Source organism: Microcaecilia unicolor, chromosome 10, assembly GCF_901765095.1.
Source record: "Microcaecilia unicolor chromosome 10, aMicUni1.1, whole genome shotgun sequence".
Classification (NCBI taxonomy): domain Eukaryota; kingdom Metazoa; phylum Chordata; class Amphibia; order Gymnophiona; family Siphonopidae; genus Microcaecilia; species Microcaecilia unicolor.
Window position 1 is genome coordinate 221,071,935 of NC_044040.1, and position 17,036 is coordinate 221,088,970.

Below are 17,036 nucleotides of genomic sequence, written 5' to 3' on the forward strand. Positions count from 1 at the left end.
CTAAGCTTTTATACGCCCTAGTTCCTGCACTCCTAACTCCACCCCTCCTGTGTCACTTCCCCCTTGGGTGGGAATCTGGATCTTTTTTTTTTTGTTGTTACATTTGTACCCTGCGCTTTCCCACTCACAGCAGGTTCAATGTGGCTTACAATTATATACAGGTACTTATTTGTACCTGGGGCCATGGAGGGTTAAGTGACTTGCCCAGAGTCACAAGGAGCTGCCTGTGCCTGAAGTGGGAATCGAAACCAGTTCCCCAGGACCAAAGTCCACCACTCTAACCACTAGGCCACTCCTCCACTTCTTAAGGTGGTTCAGACACTGTGAGGGAGTATCTTTAAGGGGAAGTGGCAGCGTCCTAAAGAGTCCCTCACAGTGAGCAAGTGCAAAGTGATGCATGAAGGATGACCCCTAATTTGGAACTTTGTTTCATAGTAAGTGACGGCAGATAAAGACCCGAATGGTCTTAACTAGTCTGTCCAGCAGTCACTTTCATTATCAATTCAAGATTTAAATCAACAATGACCAAGGTATCGGCCTGTTTATCCGACATTGCGGCATGGATGGCCAACCGTCACCTTAAACTGAACATGTCCAAGACCGAGCTCCTCGTCTTTCCTCCTAAACCCACTTCTCCTCTTCCTCCACTCTCTATCTCAGTTGATAACACCCTCATCCTCCCCATCCCATCTGCCCGCAACCCCGGAGTCATCTTCGACTCCTCCCTCTCCTTCTCTGCGCATATCCAACAGACTGCCAAGACCTGTCGCTTCTTCCTCTTCAACATCAGCAAAATTCGCCCTTTCCTCTCTGAGCACACCACCAGAACTCTCGTCCACGCTCTCATTACCTCTCGCCTCGATTACTGAAACTTACTCCTCACCGACCTCCCACTCAGCCATCTATCCTCCCCCTTCAATCCGTTCAGAACGCTGCCGCACGTCTTATATTCCGCCAGAACCGATATACTCATATCACCCCTCTCCTCAAATCACTTCATTGGCTTCCGATCAGATATCGCATACAATTCAAGCTCCTCCTCCTTACCTACAAATGCACTCAGTCTGCGGCTCCTCACTACCTCTCCACCCTCATCTCCCCCTATGTTCCCGCCCGTAACCTCCGCTCACAGGACAAAGCCCTTCTCTCTGTACCCTTCTCCACCACTGCCAACTCCAGGCTCCGCTCATTCTGCCTTGCCTCACCCTATGCCTGGAACAATCTTCCTTTACCCATACGCCATGCCCCCTCCCTACCCATCTTCAAATCTCTGCTTAAAACTCACCTCTTCAATGCTGCCTTCGGCGCCTAACCACTTGAGAAATATAGAATGCCCCAATCTAGCCACCCTATTAGATTAACTGTTCACTTGTCCTCTAGATTGTACACCTGTCTTTAGATTGTTCTCTTGTCTTTTAGATTGTAAGCTCTTTGAGCAGGGACTGTCCTTCTATGTTTAAATTGTACAGCGCTGCATAACCCTAGTAGCGCTTTAGAAATGTTAGTAGTAGTAGTAGTAGTAGTAACAATGAACATGATATTTACTCGATCATGGTCTTTCTTTGGTGTTTCTGGGACATAGACCATAGAAGTCCGCCCAGTTCTATTCTTGTGTTCCAACTACTGGAGATGCGTCAAAGCTCACTCCAGCCTATCCAAGTCCATCTTGTCATTTGCGGGACAAAGACTGTAAAAGTCTGACCAGCACTGTCATCATGTCCCAAACCACTAGAGTTTCCATCGAAGCTCTCTGGCGATCCGGTTAACCAGCTAAGTCCATATTCAGAGATAGCCGGTTAACTTTAAATTGGCTAAAGATAACAGCTATTTAAGCAACCCAGTGTGGCCAATATGAATTGAACGTTCAAGGATAGCCGGCTATATTGTGTGATACAGCCTGTTATCAACTAGTCGTTAACCAGGAATATTCAGTGGGGGATAACTGGCTACCCATCGCCTAATATCACCAGACAGCTGGTTATGTGCCATTTAACTGACCGGGTGCTGCTCCTGGCTTGTTAAACTGTTTTGAATATCGGGGGGAAAGTGTTTGTGTGAATGAACTTCTGAGCAATACAAAACAACTTTTTTCTGAGAAGTTCTGAGAGAAGAGGACATGTCTCTGGTAAGTGAACTCTATTTTGCTTTGTGCTTTGGGAACTTAAAGATTAGTGTTTAAAGGAGCAGTTGTAGGTTAGTGATAGGCAAAATAAAAATATAAAAAGCAAATTTTATCAATTAATCTCCACAGTCTTCTCCACTTAGTTTTAAAAACTTTGTACCAAAGCATTAACAGATAGAATCTAGCAAGCACTGCAGGATCTAGATGACCGAGGGGTAAAAGGGGCAATCAGGGAAGACAAAGCCATAGCAGAGACATTAAATGAATTCTTTGCTTCGGTCTTCACCGAGGAAGATTTGGGTGGGATACCGGTGCCGGAAATGGTATTCAAAGCTGACGAGTCGGAGAAACTTAATGACTCTGTAAACCTGGAAGATGTAATGGCACAATTTGACAAATTGAAGAGTAGCAAATCGCCTGACTGGATGGTATTTATCTCAGAGTACTGACAGAATTGAAAAATGAACTTGCAGAACTATTGTTAGTAATATGTAATTTATCTTTAAACTCAAGAATGGTATCGGAAGATTGGAGGGTGGCCAATATAACGCCAATCTTTAAAAAAGATTCCAGAGGTGATCCAGGAAATTATAGACCAGTGAGCCTGACGTCAGTGCTGGGCAAAATGGTAGAGACTATTATAAAGAACAAAATTACTGAGCATATTCAAAAGCGTGGATTAATGAGACAAAACCAACATGGATTTAGTGAAGGGAAATCTTGCCTCACCAATGTAATACATTTCTTTGAAGGGGTGAACAAACATGTAGATAAAGGTGAGCCGGTCTATTTCAAAAGGCATTTGACAAAATACGTCATGAAAGACTCAAGAGGAAATTGGAGAGTCATGGGATAGGTTCTATTGTGGATTAAAATCTGGTTAAAAGATATAAAAGAGAGAGTAGGGTTAAATGGTCAGTGTTCTCAATGGAGAAGCGTAGTTAGTAGGGTTCGAGCCAGAGAAACACCACAGAAAGTGTGGAGGTGCACTTAATCCCCATGAGACAAATAGGAGGGAACAGAGAAAGGGTGGGGAAGATAGACTCTATCCAAACAATGGGGGAGACGTATAATTTAATTAAACAATGATATTTATTGCAAATAATTGACTCAACACAGCTGTGTTTCGGCACCATAGCACCTTCTTCAGGAGTCTATAAAAACAAATATAATAACAGATATAAAACAAATACTGCGAACAAAATAAATATATTTATGTGTATATATATTAAACCTCAAATAGACATCTCAAAAGCATATACTGTATGAATAAAAACAGGTAAACATACATAAAATATAAGTACAAAAACATAGCGTATTCAAATCAATAAAAAATAAAGATAAATAATGTCAAATAATATCAATTAGTGTCTAAAAGTATCAAATGTCATTAAAATGGTGTTGCAAGGTAAATGAATACATGAATAATACAAAAACAATTGCACATAAAAGAAACCATAAAAATATATATTAAAAAATCATGTAAATTGCGGTATATTTTCCATGTATGATTTTCATGTGCACAATAGACAGCAAAAACCAATAATGTATATACAGGTACTTATTTGCACCTGGGGCAATGGAGGGTTAAATGACTTGCCCAGAGTCACAAGGAGCTGCAGTGGGAATCAAACCCAGTTCCTCAGGATCAAAGTCCACTGTACTAAACACTAGGCTACTCCTAAGGTGGAATTGCTTAACAAATATTTCTGTTGTGTCCACAGATGAAGAGCTGGGAGCAAGACTGCAGAAGACAAACACAAATAGGAATTGAGGGGTGGTAGTCCCTGAATGATTTTCAGAGGACTGTGTTCATGAGGAGCTGGCTACACTAAAGGTGGACAAAGCAATAGAACCAGATGGCATATATCTGAGGGTACTGAAGTAGCTTAGGAAAGTTCTGGTGGTTCCGATGGCTGACCTTTTCAAAGCTTCTCTAGTCAGTAGTGATACAAGAGGACTGGAGATGGGTGGATGTGGAGGAGGAGTTTGGGACCAACAGGCCAGTTAGTCTGACTTCTGTGGTAAGTAAATTAATGGAAACATTTCTGAGAGAAAGAATAGTGAGGTTTCTGGAATCCAATGGATTGCAGAACCCGAGGCAGCATGGGTTCAATAGAGACAGGTCTTCTCGGACAAATCTGATTAATTTCTTTGACTGGGTGACCAAAGAGTTGATCGAGGGAAAATGCTAGATGTGGTGTAGTTTGATTTTAGAAAAGCCTTTGGCACAGTTCCACAGAGATTATTTATAAACTGAGTGAAAGACCATGATCAAGTATATAATCTCACATTCAATGTTGTTTTTAATCTTGAATTGATAATGAATGTGACTAGTGGACAGACTGGATGGACTGTTCAGGTCTTTATATGCCGTCACGTACTATGTTACCCTCAGTACAGGCCCTAAAGTGACTGACTGGGTTAGGAACTGGTTGAAAGGCGACAGATCAGTGGTTGACGGAGCTCATTCTGAGAAAAGAAATATTAGCAGTTTGGTTCTTGGGCCAGATTCTTTTTAACATTTTTGTAAGCCATATGAGAGAAGCGCTTTCTGTTTATTCCTTTAGATAAGACACAGTAGCACTGATCACCACCTGTTCCCTCCAGCTGGCCAGGAACCCCCCCCCCCCCCTCCCCCCCACCGCTTCCCCAGCTGCACACAGTCCAAGCCCAAATTCAGAGCCCCAAGCACTTCCTTGCAGTGCACCAGTCATGTCATAATTCAACACCCCAAACACTCCTCAGCAAGGCAAAGGTCCAGGTCATAATTCAACACCCCAAAGAATCCTCAGCAAGGCAAAGGTCCAGGTCCTGGTTCAGAACTCCCAGCACTGCCCAGCAAGGTAAAGGTCCTGGTCCTAGCTCCCTCTCTCCGTTTATCTCTCACCTTCTCCCGGGAGGTAGCAGCTGCTGGATTCTTCTTCCATGAGCCCACAGCCTCGAAGCCAGGCTGGCTAGGAAGCCCTTTAATTTCCTTCCTTGTACCATAGGCTCATATGCCTCTACTTCCCTTGCTGGAGTCACCTCCTCCCCAGTCCATTCATTCCTCTCCCTTCCCACCCTGATTATCCCCCATTACCCAATCACTCCCTTCCCCCTCAGCCCCCTGGGACTGGTAGTGCTCTTCCTGCTTCCTTTCTCCCTCCTCTGTAACACTTGCATGGGTTCCTGGGACTCGTAGTCTTCCCTCCTTTTTAAGTCTTTATGATACTTAGACCTCCCCGGAGGGGTGGCCTCCCGCCCCTTGGGACCCTGAGATTTGTAGTTAGACTGTGACAGACAGTCTATCCCTTGTGTTTTAGTGGCTGGGATCAGATCTCAGTGTCACATTCCTGGGTGGTTTGTTTCTAGCGGGAGGGGAAGGGAGCACAGTTACTTTCCATTTCATGTTTTTCCAGTACTGGTAGTTGAAGAATGAGTTAGTGTTTGCCTGTAGTCTTCTCCAGGTAACTCTCCACTTTTCAACATACCAATTCATTATTTCCCAACCAGTGTGGCACACAAAAATGCCACCAGACTGATGCCCAAGTCCAGAGCAGCATATGGGTCTGTTTTTCAGTACTTTGCATCAAGAGACCAACTGCGCACTGGAATACGCAGGAGCTAATTTCTGAGCACATGGATAGAAATCAGTATGAGCCCTGGAGTCTGGGATTTAAAAGGCAGCATGCAAGCCTCTGTATAAGACATACATTACAGTGGCGTAGCCAGACCTGAGAGTTTGGGTGGGCCCAGAGATAATATGGATGGGCACGCACTGTCTATATAAGTATGAGTAGTGTCTCTTGGGATCCTACAAAATAATGCCTTAGAATTCACTTGATGCCCAACAGCTGCCCTGCATCAGTATAACCACATACATACTTAACGGAAACATTGATATTTTTAAATATAATTACATTATCCCACAATCTCTCCACTGCAAAATGCTGTACACAAACTTGTGCAAAAACACACTCATATCCTTACTAAACCATAACAGCACTAATTCCAAGGACAGGATGAGCTACAACCTTATAAAGGCAGAACTGTAATTACATTAGGCTCTAAAACACCAATACACTACCTCGTGAAAAAAAAAAAAGCAAAACAAAAAGGGCTGCAAATACTACACACTAGCAGAATACTGCACCTTGATCATACATGAAAAACACATGACAACAGACATGACACAAGGAACTAGAAATCAAAAAATATGAAGGCAAAATACTGAACTGGGGCATGGCATGAGAGTGGGACAAGGGAGGAGCATGGGCAGGGCAGGTGTCAGGTTTTTCTTTGGCAACTCTACCCAAGGAGAGGGCACACCAACTGCATTAACCTTATTAGGGAAAGAGCACCCTCTCATTCAGCCATGCATGCATCAAAGTGTCTCTTGGAAGAGTAACATTACAAAGCATTTGCAGTGCGGTACCTTTGCTGCTCTGTCTACTGTCCTTATATAGCGTGAAGAGCCCAGGGGTACTGCTTGCTTTCAACATCACAGACAGGAATTTTTCCAACCTTGTCTTCAGCTCTGGGGTCCAAGAATCCTGAAAGAGCTCTTTAAAAGAGGGATGCACTGTCAACCCCCTTCGTGCACATGCACCACAGCTATGCTGCCCTCAGATGCCACGAGGCTGAGCGAGCCGACGACGGACGGAGCGAGAGCGAGGCTGATGATGAGCACGCCTGCCGCTGCGCACATCCACGTCCGCGTAGGATGGATGGGAAGAAGAGAACACGACGCACCAGAGAGATCATCAGCTGAGCCGGCCCTCCCTGCCCTGAGCCGAGTGGGTGCCCGCGACATGGGGTAGCGCTTACGCTAGGCTGCTCAGCTCCAGCCTCCGCTGCTGCAGTCTGTCAGAGTACGTGCACTTGCTTGGGTGGCGTGGTGAGGCGGGCCTGAGACAAAATCGGGCTGGAAGGATTCAGGAATCAGCTGAGCCAGAGCGCGAGCGGGTGGGTGCCATCTCTGTCAGTCTGTCTGCCGTATGCTAGGAGGCTGCTGCTGCATTGTACGTGCGCTTGAGTGGGCGGCCCTGGGCTGAAATTGGGTAGCTACGCCCCTGATACATTATACACAGCACCTCCTCTACTTGCTCTCCCAGCATCTGGTAGGGCTTTCTATGCTACCCTGGTTCTTGCCACAAGCCTTCTTCCATATGCACACTGCCTTTTCCATGGGGACTGGTGTGTCATATAAATTTTTGGAAATACAGCTGTGCCTTGGGCTTTAAAAGGTTTGGAAACACTGGATTAATGTTTTCCAAACAATAATCTCACAACTTCACTGCACACTACAATATGCAACCAGTGAACTGTGCAGGACACCACAAAACAGGACTTCAAGAGGAGAGAACTAGGTAATGTAACAAACTTTCATACACACAGGGAAGGGAATCTGAGCAGCTTCTGCCAGCTTGCAAGCTTATGTTTGATTTATTCTAGCTGTACAACACCTTGAGTGAACTCCTTCAAAAAGGCAGTAAATAAATCCAAATTAATAAACAAATAAACAGAGAATCAAGTTATTTAAAGTTCTCTCAAAACTAAGGGCTTCAGTTACCAGGAAGTCAATATCCAAACACTTCCTGAATAAAAATCACTTTTAATCTAGCCAGCTTAAGGTATATGTGTATATTCAAAGCACACAGAAAAAGAGACATCCATGGAAATGAGTTGGATGTGCGTACCTTGTAATTACAAGAGATATATGCATAGATAGGTCAGTAACAATACCTACTTGAACACCACCATTTTATTTTATCTAAATGTACAGATATGCTTTTCAAAATTCAAATGCACATGCTAACCTGTGTTACGAAAACTGCTTTAGTCTATCTGGGTTTTCATGCATATTGTATATTCTTGCTGAAAATTCAGCAAAGACAATCTCTGGCTTTTTTTTTTTTTTTAATAATTCTAATGCAGCCTTCAAAAAAATGGATAATGCTAAAAAGCATGTTTAGAAACAGGGAGAAGCTTCGGACTGATCAGTGCAAGAAAGATGATTTCCTATATAATAACATAGTGTCAGCAGATAAAGACCTGAACAGTCCATCCTGCCCCCTAGTCACATTCATTATCAATTCAAGATTATAAACAACATTGAATGTGAGATTATATACTTGATCATAGTCTTCCTTTGGTGTTTTTGGGACATAGACCGTAAAAGTCTACCCAACTCTGTCCTTATGTTCCAACCACTGTAGTTGCCATGAAAGCTCACTCCAGCCTATCCAAATCTGTCAATTCATTCATGGGACACAGACTTTTAAAGTCCTTACCTTTCAAATTACTGGAGTTTCCACTGAAGCCCTCTCCAGCCCATCTTAAACTGGATTGCTATATGCGGGATATAGAAGGCACAAGCCAGCCCAGCAATGGCATTAGTTTTTACAACCAGAGTTGCTATTTTCTGATGTTAGTCCTAAGTCTACCACCCCACAACCTCAATTCACGTCCTCTAGTCTTACCATTTTCCCTTCTCTGGAAAATATGTTTCTATATTAAATACCTTTCAAGTATTTAAACGCCTGTATCATATCTCCCCTGTCCCTCCTCTCCTCTAGGGTATACATATTCAGGTCTTACATCTTTAGGTGTAAACCCCATACCATTTTTGTCACCTTCCTCTGGACCCTTTCAAGTCTTCTTACATCTTTAGCAAGATACTGCCTCCAACACTGAACACAATACTCCAAATTGATCTTCTGCTGGTTACACCTCTCTGTACAGCTTAGCATCTTACATTCTTCTTGAACAGTAATTAATACATTGCTAGTCTAAGTAAGAGTTTAAACATTTTTTATTTTTATCTTGGGAGAAAGTAGTGTGGTTATACAGAAATAAACAGTAAAAGCGAAAATAAAGCAATACATTTTAACTGGACTAACTTAATACAATCGCACAGTAAATAACTATTAGAGCATTAACCCACTGCAGTCAGAAGCCAAACATGTAATTGTAGAGTGTCTCAGCAAAATGCCCTGCTCTCTGGCTCAACAAATAGAAAGATCTGCATTTTGGGGTCAGGATCACATTGCACTGCTGCCTTTTCAGGAGGAGACGGAAAAGGATCTATTTACAGAGGTAAAAACTTGCATGAGGCTATCATTTTGCTGAGTGCGCTGAAGCCTTTCTGAAGAGGATTAAATCCACATGCAAAGGACTTGTTTTTATTCAACAAAACTGACCGCTCTAACATCCCCCACCCCGAGGTTTCTGGCAAGCTTCCCGCCTAAGCTGCAGATTCTCTGCCACTAAATGAGAGATGGAAAATCATGGATAGGTCCAGGAATTTGTAAGCCAAAAGCAGCAAACAGACTACTCCACTCTCTCCCTGCAACCGCATATGTTCTGCCAATCCAAACCATACATTTATTATTTTTAAATTAGGATTTATTTACTGCTTTTTTGAAGAAATTCACTCAAGGCAGTTGTGGCAGTTGAAAGTTGGTAGAAATCAGATTGTTACCCTCAAGAAATCACGTATGAACAAAAGGTACAAAACTACTTGTAAGCAATGAGGATAAGAGAAGATAAGGGATAAGTAGAAATAAATAGAGGGCAGACAAAAAGAGAAAAATATATGGAAAGCTATGATCACACAACCTCGTAGAACAAGACTTTTCACATATGTATTTATAACCAGGAACCAAAAACATGCAACAATTGATTGACAGGATGGAGAGCTGGAAATTGACTAAGATTTCAAGAACCTATGATTATAAAATAATACAAGAGTTAAATGAAAAGTAATGCCTCCACCTCCATAATTCAGCAACAGATGGCAGCACTGACGCACACTACATATGTCAACTTGTTCTTTTCCTTCACCTCAGCTGGCAGGAAATGTCTGTCAGAAGAGGTTGGTTGGTTTGCTATTGCTTGTGAAATGGAAACATGCAGTAAGCACTCAGTGTGATTTAAGCAACATGCTGCGATACAATTTTTGACTGTGGAAGAAGTCCCGCCATTTAAACGTTTACCACCACATGGAGGCTGTTCATGGTGATTACTGTGTTGAAGTCAGTACTGTGTCTCGTATTGTGGACTGGGAAGGGCTGATTTGTGTAATCCAAAAAACCCCACAAACAAATGGAGAACCCATGATGGCAATGGACAAGTCTCACACAAGAAGGGAAAGGGAAATGGGACTTGATATACCGCCTTTCTGAGGTTTTTGCAACTATATTAAAAGCGGTTTACATATATTAAGGTACTTATTTTGTACCAGGGGCAATGGAGGGTTAAGTGACTTGCCCAGAGTCACAAGGAGCTGCAGTGGGAATTGAACTCACTTCCCCAGGATCAAAGTCCACTGTACTAACCACTAGGCTACTCCTCCACTCATTCCACCAATAAGAGCCAACCTCATCAATGATGTCACAATGGCTTGATTGCCCAATACTTGGCTCACTTCTGATATTGTGATGTCATAAGGGAAAGGGGGAAAGGGAAATGGGACTTGATATACCGCCTTTCTGAGGTTTTTGCAACTACATTAAAAGCGGTTTACATATATTCAGGTACTTATTTTTTTTTTTGTACCAGGGGCAATGGAGGGTTAAGTGACTTAGCCAGAGTCACAAGGAGCTGCAGTGGGAATTGAACTCAGTTCCCCAGGATCAAAGTCCATTGCACTAACCACTAGGCTACTCCTCCACTCATTCCACCAATAAGAGCCAACCTCATCAGTGATGTCACAATGGCTTGACTGCCCGATACTTGGCTCACTTCTGATATTGTGATGTCATAAGGGAAAGGGGGAAAGGGAAATGGGACTTGATATACCGCCTTTCTGAGGTTTTTGCAACTACATTCAAAGCGGTTTACATATATTCAGGTACTTATTTTGTACCAGGGGCAATGGAGGGTTAAGTGACTTGCCCAGAGTCACAAGGAGCTGCAGTGGGAATTGAACTCAGTTCCCCAGGATCAAAGTCCACTGCACTAACCACTAGGCTACTCCAAAATCATAAAAGACAATTGGAGGATCATTTAAAAGCATTACAGTGAAGACCTGAACACTTTGAAAGTGTTCATGAACAAAACTCTCCTCAATGGCTGCTTGGCTATCGGGTGTGGCCCCTATGGCGATGGGGATGCTGGTTTCAATGTGATAACCAGTAATAGCTCAGCATCATGGACCAACGCAATACATCGCGCACACAAAATATAACATACTTTGACCTGAGTAAATGGCTACTTAATGGTGGCATTACAAAACAAAAACATATCAGTGTTGTAGAGCACAATTTTCTCTTTCAGATAATACTGTTCACAAGCTGATTCAGGCAGACTCTTTTTGAATAATTGGCTTTGAACTTTGGTACATTTTACCATTTGCGCTGACAGTGCCAACTTTGAAGAGATCCTGCAGGGCGGTTATAGACGCTGGTTAGTTGCAAATCTGGCAGTATTATGTCCAGCACAAGCATAATGCTTGTTCAAAATTTCAAGACCGTATCTTTGTTTGCATGGAAGTTGTTGCGGTCCAAATATGTTCCAATGAGTCGCGACCAATTTTGATGCACACTTGAGTCAACTTGTTTGACTGGATTTTGCATCCATAATGTTAAAATGTATTTCATCGGAATTAGCATCAAAAACTGCACAGGATTTGAATTTTTTAGCCACTCTTATAAATGTGTTTGGATTTTATTAGACCCCAAAAATGGCATTTTGGTAAATGTTGCACACTCATGGACTGACAACCTTTCAGAAAAGGGGGGGGTCTAGATCTGCAACTATTGCAGTTAGAGACCTCAAATTTTGGGAAACTTCATTTAACACGTGACTCGCGCAACAGATTAAATTTGAACAAAATTGGAGAACATGATGGTGGGAACTTTTTTAAATTTTAGACCACTTGGCATGGAATGACCCAATTGCAAAAATGGGTTTCAGTCTTACCCTGTCTGACGTATAGCCCAGACTTGGTGCCATGAGATTTCTATATTTTTCAAAACTGAAGGAATACTTTCAGGGCATCTGTTTTACTTGAATAAAGAACTGGAAAGGACTGAGACTACAGAGGAAATTAGAGGGACATGGGATCGGAAGTAGTGTCTTACTGTGGATTAAAAACTGGTTGAAAGATAGGAAACAGAGAGTAGGATTAAATGGTCAATATTCGCAATGGAGAAGGGTAGTTAGCGAGGTCCCTCAGGGATCGGTGCTGGGATCTCTGCTTTTTAACATATTCATAAATGACCTAGAGATAGGGGTAACTAGTGAGGTAATTACATTTGCCGATGACACAAAGTTATTCAAAGTAGTCAAATCACAGGAAGATTGTGAAAAACTACAAGAGGACCTTACGACTGGGAGACTGGGCGTCTAAATGGCAGATGGCGTTTAATGTGAACAAGTGCAAAGTGATGCATGTGGGAAAGAGGAACCCAAAGTATAACTACGTCATGCAAGGTTCAGCGTTGGGAGTGTTCGTGCTGCACCTCCAGGGTCTGTAATCACGGTCAGCACTACTTACACAATACAATCCTCTCAACTGTATCTTAGAAACCGGACAGCTGGATTAAGCCTTTAAAACAAACACCAAAGAACAGAACCAAGGAAGCTTCCTTTGGGGAAAAACACAAGTTTATTCTTTATCCAGAGATTTAGGATAAATAATAAAAATAGTCATAGAAAAAGTCTAGAATATGACAGAAATGAGAACATATATAGAAATGGAAATTACAATGGAAAGTGGGAACAGGACATTCTTTCCAACTCCCTGGCTTCGGAGCCAAAAGAGATGTACACTGCCCAATCTCCTATCTGGCAGAGAAATATTATATAGGGTTTCTTTTCCCTTTCAAGACAAAAGGGAGCACAAGGGGGGGGGGGGTTGTCACACCCCCTTAGTTAGCATCTTACAGTCAGTCAGGATCTCTAGTATCAATAAAATACATAGCATCTGTTTACATTCCCTTTGAAGATGCAGTTGGTCTCTTGTGTAAATGTTCTTGGATATTCTCTCTCTTCTATTCATATTTTTATTCTAATTCTAAAAAGAGGAGGCAAGATATTCTAATTCTAAAAAGAGGAGGCAAGAGTTAATTCCTTCTGACAGCCCAGGTCATTCTTATTCTAAAGAAAAGAGTTAAAAACTGCTTCCCTTTAGAGGTGTTACTTCTCTTTGTCAGCTCAGACCCTGTGTTTATGTCATAACATAGATCTCCTTGTGTTCAAAGAGATGCTTGGCATAAAGCTATTGCTATGGGCTCCAGAGATCTGTGTCAGGGAGATATAGTGTTTGATCTAATTGTTCTAGGCAGAGAAAGAAGTCTTCTGCAAGTGTTATTTCCCTCACTGTTACAAGATAAAGTCAATCTCACTTGCTTTTGAAGTAGCCTTATACAAAAGACCTGGGAAAGACTTCTGTCTGTAGTAGTCCCTGAGTCCTGACCTTGCTCAATGAGAGAGATTGTGGGCAATCAGGTTTAATCACCTGACTTGGCAAGAGGGGGGAGGTAGAGAATGAAGTGACTTGCTATTCCAGCAAGCTTTCCCCTGTTTTTGGAAAAAGAAAAACCTCCATTTCTCCCTGTCCAAATATGAGGAATTTATTCTGTATATTAAATAATTGGAGGCCTTCCACCTCCTACAACAACTGTCACGGAATGAGAAAGGGATCTAGGTGTCATCGTTGATGATACGTTGAAAACTTCTGCACAATGTGCTGCTGTGGCTAGGAAAGCAAGCCGAATGTTGGGTATCATTAGCAAAGGGATGGAAAACAAAAATAAGGATATTACTCTGCCGTTGTATCCCTCCATGGTGTGACCGCACCTCGAGTATTGTGTTCAATTCTGGTCGCCGCACCTCAAAAAAGACATAGTGGAATTGGAAAAGGTGCAGAGAAGGGCGACAAAGATGATACAGAGGATGGAACGACTTCCCTATGAGGAAAGGCTGAAGAGGCTGGGGCTCTTCAGCTTGGAGAAAAGGCGGCTGAGGGGAGATATGATAGAGGTCTATAAGAGAATGAGTGGAATGGAATGGGTTGATGTGGAGCGTCTGTTTACGCTTTCCAAAAATACTAGGACAAGGGGGCATGAGATGAAGCTGCAGTATGGTAAATTTAAAACGAATTGGAGGAAATTTTTCTTCACTCAACGCGTAGTTAAACTCTGGAATTCGCTGCCGGAAAAGGTGGTTAAGGCGGTTAACTTAGTGGACTTCAAAAAAGGTTTGGACGGCTTCCTGGAGGAAAAAACCATAGAATGTTATTGAATGGACGAGGGACTAATACAGTATTTCTAGGATGGGCGGGACAAATTGCTTGTTCTTTTGGCCGCTGTCGGTGACAGGGTGCTGAGCTCGATGGACCCTTCCTTGGTCTGTCCCAGCATGGTGATGCTTATGTACTTATTGCTTGTTCTTTTGGCCGCTGTCGGTGACAGGGTGCTGAGCTCGATGGACCCTTCCTTGGTCTGTCCCAGCATGGCGATGCTTATGTACTTATGGTTGAAGAGACAAGATGCACTATTCTTTCACAACAGCTTTCAAAAACTTGTACATTGTTAGAAATAGGTGGCAAATGGTGGCAACTATGTAGAAAAGTAAGTACAAGTAATAAAAACAAATTTCAAGCATTATTTTAGTTTTTTTTATTCCTTAAAATATCTTCATGTAAACAAGAAGTTATAGAGGTGGAGACATTACTTTTCATTTAGCCCCCTGTGCTATAATGCAAAAGACCAAAATCCATCAAACCCAGTTTTCTATCTCCAGCATGTCACAAATACCCACCAGGATCTCAGCAGATCTATTCTTTGTTGCTCAGAGATAAGTAGTAGCTTAACCAACTCTACATGGCTAAAAATTATTTATGGACTTTTCCTCCAGGAATATATCTAACTCTTTTAAAAACCACCTATGCTAACTACCTTAATCACATTTTTTTTTCTTAACATGCTACTTAGTTTCATGGAATGTCCACTAGTCTTATTTCAAAAAGTAAACCACCTTTCCCCATTTCAACCACTCATGATTCTATTTATTTAATTTTGGTTTAATAAACCACTTGGACTAACTGGCAGACCTCTGTCATATCTCCTCAGCTGGCATTTCACGCTGAAGAACCCTAACCTGTTTAGTCAGCCTTTCGTCACAGTCACCCTTCTCTGTATGTTTTCTGTTTCTATTATATCTTTTTAAAGATGGGGCGACCAAAATGGCACACCCTGCTCAAGTGCCAATTGACCTATATATCCACAGGGAAAAATTATTCTGTCTAAAGGTACATGATGCTGAGCTCCATATCAGGAGTCACCACTCAGGAAAAGGAATCATTACATGATAGATTGAAACCCTCAGCTCAGCATTCCATGGTGGCCAAAAAAACAAATACACTGTTAGGAAAAGAGATGCAGAATATTAAAATGTCTCTCTATTGTTCCATGATGTGACTGCACATACTCAATGCTCCATTAAAATCTACCATATAATAAATAATACAAACAAATAGAAAATACAGTGACACTATGTTGACTAGCTTTCGGAAGATGTCTTGACCTGGGGAAAATGGCTTTGAAGGTATTTTGATTGGACTAACATGTTCCATTTTTATTAATATGGCTGCCACACTACTTTGTCTGCCATTTAGACACCCAGGCCCCCGGACTTACTAAGCTCTTCCACTATTCCCTGTAACCCATATGCAATTCAACAACTTTGAAGTGTCATCTGTAAAGCCCACAGATACTTCAGCCCAGTTTTCCAAAAGGGAAACTATGACACGCATGGAAGGACAGGTGTACAAAATGTGGAGAAAATGAAATGGCACACACACAGATGGACAGGCAGAAAAACACAGACAGCAAACGAAGTGGGGGGACATATAGAGCTGTAAAGGAGAAATTAGGTCTTAGAACATAAGAATAGCCATATGGGGTCAGACCAATGGTCCATCTAGCCCAGTGGCCAATCCAGGTCACAACCCAATCCAGACAAAACCCCAAAAGACTAACAAGATTCCATAATCCCAAAGAGCAACAAGAGTCATGATACCAATCCCAGGACAGCAGTGGCTTTCCCCACTCCTATCTCAATAGCAGACTACAGACTTTTCCTCCAAGAACTTATCCAAAGTGGATAAGTGGAGGACTGGCCTAGTGGTTAGAGCACTGGTCTTGCAATCCAGAGGTGGCCAGTTCAAATCCAACTACTGCTCCTTGTGATCTTGGGCAAGTCACTTAACCATCCATTGTGAGCCCTCCTGGGACAGAGAAATATCCAGAGTACCTGAATGTAACTCACCTTGAGCTACTACTGAAAAAGGTGTGAGCAAAATCTAAATAAATAAATATTTTAAACCCGCATATGCTAACACTGTAATCACATTCTCCAGCAATGAGCTCCAGAGCTTAACTATTTGTTGAGTGAAAAAATATTTCCTCCTATTTGTTTTTAAAGTATTTCCATGCAACTTCATTCTTCAAACTTTTTGAAAGAGTAAAAAAAAAAAAAAAATCAATTCAGTTTTACCTGTTCTACACCACTCAGGATTTTGTAGACATCAATCATACACAATGATGGAATGAATTACCAACCACTATAAGAAAAACACGCGACTTGATGACCTTCCGGAAACTACTGAAGACTTACTTGTTCAAAAAAGCGTACAAAATGGATCCCCCATAACGATCTGACTCCTAAACTACACCAGACACAATTTTATATTGGAACTCTTATTTTGCCTATTTTATTTACACCCTAATTACTGATAATCATACCCTGTCCTGATATCATTGTATTATGTTGTTATCCACTTACCGACTTCTTAATCAACATAATTTTCGTATGAACCTTATCTCTATATATAAAAGGCACCACCAACGTTCTAAATGAAGCCTCCAGCCGGAAGTGTGAAGGAGGAGAGATATCCGGTTTCCCCCTGAGTGTCTGTCCCGCC

General features: G+C 42.1%; 1 protein-coding gene across 2 annotated transcripts in view; it reads right to left on the minus strand.

Annotated features, from left to right (window-relative positions):
- The window catches only part of EPHB3 (EPH receptor B3), a 131,114-nt gene that overhangs the window by 89,352 nt on the left and 24,726 nt on the right, over positions 1 to 17,036 (minus strand). The gene's annotated exons all lie outside the window — the stretch shown is intronic.